The sequence below is a fragment of the Lolium rigidum genome, chromosome 4 (assembly GCF_022539505.1).
Source record: "Lolium rigidum isolate FL_2022 chromosome 4, APGP_CSIRO_Lrig_0.1, whole genome shotgun sequence".
Lineage (NCBI taxonomy): Eukaryota > Viridiplantae > Streptophyta > Magnoliopsida > Poales > Poaceae > Lolium > Lolium rigidum.
This window is the reverse complement of record NC_061511.1, coordinates 225,069,524-225,075,566: the sequence shown is the minus strand read 5'-3', so window position 1 is coordinate 225,075,566 and position 6,043 is coordinate 225,069,524.

Sequence of the window (6,043 nt, the reverse complement as noted above, 5' to 3'; positions counted from 1 at the left end):
AGCACCCGGCTTCCTATACGCCGGATCGGGTCTTCGAGGACGACGCCAACGCTGATCCTTACGTCAAGGGACAGCAGAAGATGGGTCAGACCCATACTCCACACCCCGTAAGTTTTCCGGCGAGGGCTCTGACTCGGATGATGAGGTTATCAGATTCGAGGTATTTTTCTCTTTCGCTTTCTCATATGTTTGTCTTTCTGTAGGCATTGCCTCGGCCAGCGTCGACCCACAGGCCGTGGAGCGCGCCACCCCGCTTCAGGCCGAAGCCGGGGCTAAGTTTCCTGAGGTGCTCACCTCCCAAGGCCGCAAGAACGCGGCGCCCGCGCCCGAGGCTGGTTTCAGCGAGGTTCCTTCCGGCAAATGCTCCCGGCAGGAAGTCATTGGCGGGAAGAAGATCTCCACCAAGCGCCGCCGGTCTCGAGAGATGCCGGTGGCCACCGGGTAAGCTCCCGATTTCACTTTTTTGTCTTGTCTTTTCCGGACTTTCTTTTTCCGGTTGCTCTTTTTCGACCTCATTTTTTCCTTTTATCCTTTCAGGCCTGCCCTCAAGATCACCAAGAGCGCCTCTGGCATGAGGCCGGAACGTTCTAAGGATACGCCCATGGCCTCACCTCCTTCTCAACCAAGCCCGGTGCCATCTGGTGCCGGCAAACCTTCTGCCTCCCCCCTGGGGGCAACACAAGTACGGGGCGCGCGGCCCCTAAACCTCCACAGCACCGCGCGGAGGGGCAACTTGTTTCCCCTCCAAAGACCCAAGATACCGGCGCCAGCAACACTGGCGCCGGCACTGAAGACGATGGGCGGGCGGAACCTCTTGTTCCTCCTGTCCCGAAAAGGAAGAAGAAGAATCCTACTCCCTCTCCCTCCAAGGCCGTGCCGGATCCTTCCGCGCCGGCCAGCTCTGCCTCAGCCAGGGAAGCTCCTGGAGCTCCTGCGCCATCCAAGGCTTCAATGCCTCCACCGTCCGCTCCTACCGGCGGGCCTGCTCCTGCATCTTCTTTGCTGGTGATGCATACCAGCCGCGCCGCCGTCGTGGCCGGAGAAACGGTCTCAGCTCAGCTGGGACGTATGCATGGTGTGCCGGTACATTATGTTTATGCTGCTCCCATTGTCTATCATCACCTTGCTGAATTTGACTCGAGTGGGTCTACCACAAGAGCATAGCCACCCGGATTTGGCATTATCTTGGGGTGATCTTTGAACGACCAAGAGATTTCCTGATCGGACCACATCATGTATTTTGGTACCGCCGGTATCACAGCGTTCACTTCCATGGAACGTCGATGCATGCTTTATCTGTCTGTTGGCTCAGTTACGAACACAACACAGCATACGTCCGGATCCTTGTAAACGTTCCGGCCCAAAGGTGCCGGTGGAGGTGGTTGGACATTGCCTTCTCCCACCTGATGGACTTGCTGGTACTGCTACCTGTTTGGCTGAGGCTGTACCGGTAGAGCATTTGCTCCAGTAAGCGGTGGCGGTGGTGGTAATTGATGCTGATGCAGCATATCTTGCGAAGGTGGTAGTATCGTGGTACAGCCTTGTGCTTGCGCATCTTTTACTGTTCCCTTGAGCATCAAGTACTTGGTCCAAGAACAGTCCTTCGTCAGATGGTTTGACGGATGAGCCGGATTCGGAGTGTGCCACCGGCAAGGTTGGTCCATGGCTGCTTCCATGGTATATTTCGCAGGTTCCTGCCAATTCTTTTTTTGGCCCGAGGGTTTCTTTTCGACCCATTGTTTCTTAGGACCCGCCCATGGCTGTGATCCGGTTTTCTGTCTCTGGCTACCGCTGGCATCAGAGTTATCTTGTACAACAGCAACTTGCTGCGGTCCGTACCTCCGATCCGGAAATTATTCCCTTCTCTTGTTGTGCCGGTTATCCCGGTATTGCTCTTGGCGCTGCTGAGGCGGGTTTGATTGTTCCGGCTCAGCTTGTACCGCCGGTTGCGTTGGGTCTCCCAACGCATAGCTATCCGCCACACGTATCATTTCCGACAATGTTGCCGGCATGATCCTCTGGAGTTTCTGCCACAGGGGTGAACCTCTTCTGCACCCGTTGCAAAACCAAGCTATGGCTTGCGCTTCGATTACTCCTTCACAGGAGTTCCTTGTGGAGTTCCACCGGGTCAGGTAATCCCGGTCTGTTTCGTTTGGACATTGCGTGCACAGAGCGAGCTGCTGCGGCCTATTTGGCCTCCGGTAGGTACTGCTGAAGTTGCTTACAAAAGCTTCCTCAAAGTCCAACCAGCCGTTTATGCTTCCGGCCGGCAGGTTGTTTAGCCAGATACGTGCCGGTCCTACCAAGAAAGATGGTACAATTCTCACGGCCCATCGCCGGTTTCCTCCTCCGGTGATGGTTCCTCCGCCACCAGCAATATAAACTGCGGTTACGTAATCCGCAAGCCAATCTTCCGGCTTAGTCGAGCCATCGTATGTTTTTGTGTCCCGGGGCAACGTAAAGTTGCGAACCGGTGGTTCCTCTTTCATGATGCGTGGTCCAAAGCACTTGGGGCCCGGAGGACCTTCTGCCTCGACCATCTCAGATAAATACATCCTATCCAGCCTGTGCCTCGCATCCTGGTCTGGTAGGCATCTTTCTCCTAACCGTGTCCCTAAAGGGTTCCGGTAGGCTGCACCTCTTTCAATTCCTGAATCAACTTCATCGTATCGTTCCGGTACCGTGACCCTTGCCTGCCGGTACCTCGGTGGGGGGATTTCCTCCTCCACATATGCTCCTCTTCGTGCGCGGTAGTTTTGCCCGCTTTCTTCTCTTGCGGCATAATCATTTCCGGCATAGCCCTTTCCGGCATAGCCGCGAGCTGCCCCTTGGCTTTTTCTGCCGGCCTCATGTCGCCCGGCTTGTTGTTTTCCGGCAAGAACCGGATCGTACACAGTCATTTGCTGCGCATTCACTTCTTTTTCTTTTCTTCTGTCCGGATGGGGGGACGATGCCTGCCCATGGGACTTGCTTCCGGCATTCTTTGTTGAACGCGCGGATTTTGAAGCCGCAGCCTTGTTCAGCTTAACAAGTTGCTCTGCATTTTTCTGCTCGATGGTTTCAAGCAACTCTCTAACACGCTCTTGCTGTTTTGCCAAAGCCTCTCCGGAAAGCGACTCACACAGCTCTACTGCAGCCTTCGCAGCCTTGATTGTTTTATCCGGACTGCTGTACTTAGGTTTCTCTACGATGCTCAATGATGCAGATGTACTCTTTCCGGCAAGAATCTCCTTACGCAGATCCTGGTCTAAGTTACGAGCCCTAAGCCGGTTTTCCGGCATCCTGGCAGCCTGAGCGCTAACAGAAGCAAAGCCATGAGCAGCGTTATACTCACGTAGGGTTAGGTTCAGCTCGCGCTGCGCCCGGACGATGTCGGCGCCGTTCGCGAGCATCTTCTGGCGTTGCGCCTCCAGCTCCGCCTGAGCTGCTGCCGGGTCGATGTTCTGCGCGATGGGCGTAGCCAGCACGCTCATGGCCGCTTGGAGTGGAGTTTCTGGTGGTGGTGCGGATGCACCTGCTGCCACCTGGTCACGCTCGGTCGGCGGCTTGGCCGGGCGTGTGGACTTCGTCGGTCCTGCGCCTTCCGCCGCAGGCCCTTTGCCAGCGTCGTCCGCGCCAACGACCAGCACGTCGACGGTGACGGCGGCGCGGCCGTCGCGAAGCGCAGATCTTGGCGGGTCCGGAGCCACCAGCGCCGGCGAGAGGCACTGGCGCTCGGGGACGGTGCCGTAGTAGACGGGGATGCTCCCGAACTCGATGACGCGGCCGTTCTTGGGGAACTTGCCTACATTGGAGAAGCAGCCCGTGTTGTCGTTGATGAAGCGCATGTCGCGGATGCGGCTAACGAGCGCGGTGACGACACGCTCGCCGCCGACGGTGAGGAGGCCCGCCCGAATATGAACTCCAGCAAGCGCCGCTGCTGGCCCCACGGTGGGCGCCAACTGTCGTCGTGGTGAACAGACAGATGCCATGGGATGGCTTAAGTTGGGGCCGAATGGACGCTAGAGGATTCGGGGGAGGGTTTTTGGTATGGATGGAGAGGTTTCCGGATGGATTCCTCAAGAACTTGGTCTAGGGCGAAGGAAGAAGGTGATGAACACAAGAGCTATTTCCTCCTCAGATCTTTCTATTCATTGATCATAAGAGGTTACAAGTTTTTGGCTACTGCATAACACTTGGATCGTACGTACTCACTTACCCGCGATGGGGTGTGCCCCCTCTCCTTATATAGGGGAGAGGGTGGCTTACAGGGGAAGAAACCCTAGAAACCCTAATGGGATCTTTGACTAGACAAACTACTTTACAAAGCTACTTTAGCTACCGGTGATGCCGGTATGCCTTTAATCAGAAGCCGTGACATCCTCCGACACCTTTTACGTCATCCTCTGCCTTTGGCGTCATGGCTTCGATTAAAGCTGAAGTGCTTCGCTCATCTTTGTCTTCTAGCTCTGGAGAGCATCTTTGACTGGTCTTTACCGACGTGCTACAGTGTAGCCTGTTCCGGTAGTTCCGGTATGTTCTTAGCTAGTTCCGGTATCCCCTCCTGGGATACCGGTATGATTCTCTGAATCAACCTTTGTTATCCGGAATAACACTTAACCGGTACTTTGATGGCTAAAACCATCCGATTTTGGCATGCCTTTGGCATACCGGGGGTCATCCCCCCGACAGCGAGGAAGGCGTCGGGCTTGGAGGGGGACTTGAGGTGTGAGAGGACTTGAGGGCCTGCGTGTCAGGATCCCGATGGATCGGTGATCGAAGAGGGTCACTAAGAATAGGGATTTGAGGGAAATCGGTAGGTAAATTAGCTAAATTGCTAGAATAAAAGTACTTAAGGTAAATTGCAGGGATGAAGAAGATAAAGTTAGGTTCACATTTCTTGGTTGATTGCAACAGGATACAATAGGCTTATATAAACCTAACCAACTACAACATGACAACATAGGTGGAATACCGATACTACCTTACAGCTATTAGCCCACTAGTAACCCACTACTGGTACACATATTAGTCCGTGAGGCCGCAAGTGTCGACGAGGTACAACTCGATGGCGAAGCTAGGGTTCGGAGAAATGGTGGGCGCGGCCGTGTAGAGGAGGCGGTGGAGTGGGAGAGAGGAGACGGGCAGCGACAAAGCTTTGGAGGCGGAGCATGGCGGAGACGACGGTGCGGCGGCGCCGGCGGCATGGGAAAACAGGCAAAAGACTCGTGAAAGGGTGTGGTCTGGTGATCGTGATCGAACAAAACAGCGTAAGAAGCCCGTCAAAGGGATTCCAGAAGCCCAACGCGTGAGGGCCTTGAAGCCTTGGCCCAGTGCAACTTGCCTTATTAGCTTCTCGCGACAGGGCAGTGCAGAACATCATTTGTAAAAATAATGTAAAGCCTTTTCAACTATAGGATTGTCGAAATTTTCAGCTCCGATTGGAACTATTTTTGCTCATGTAAGTACCCGCAAAAAAAAAGTTAATTGGTTCCAGTAAGATTTACAGGATCAGTTTGGTCACTTGGGTGTAAATTTCAGAGTTCAACAATCAAGTCTTAAAAGATTCAGAGCTATTCATGTTGCCTTATTTGAGCCGACGTACAGCCACGGGTGTGCAGGGGAATACAAGAGGGACTACATAGCTTGCAAAATTCACAAAGAGAAAAGCAGGAGCTTCTCCGAACAAAACTCCCGCAAGCGTCAGGCTGTACATATGTGTTACTGAAGCTTCAGGGCATCACTCCTCCTGGATACAACAAAGCACCATCGACATTCAGTAAATCAGTATGCTTCCTGTTACCCGGATATTTTTTGCTTAAGGCAGCAGAGAATAGACACTTGGCTGATCTCCGTTTCGAATCAGAGCTGTTCGCCAGTCATACCATGCACCAATCTCCTCTGTGTTCCTGCAAGCAAGCACAGAGGTCATATCTCACTACAAACTTATGCTGCCCCACATCAGGAACAGACTGTGCAGCACTCTGTCCTCACAAAGCTTGTTTGAGGTACACAAACTTATGTCTACCATTAGTTCAGTGATAGTACAGATTGCAGATAAGCC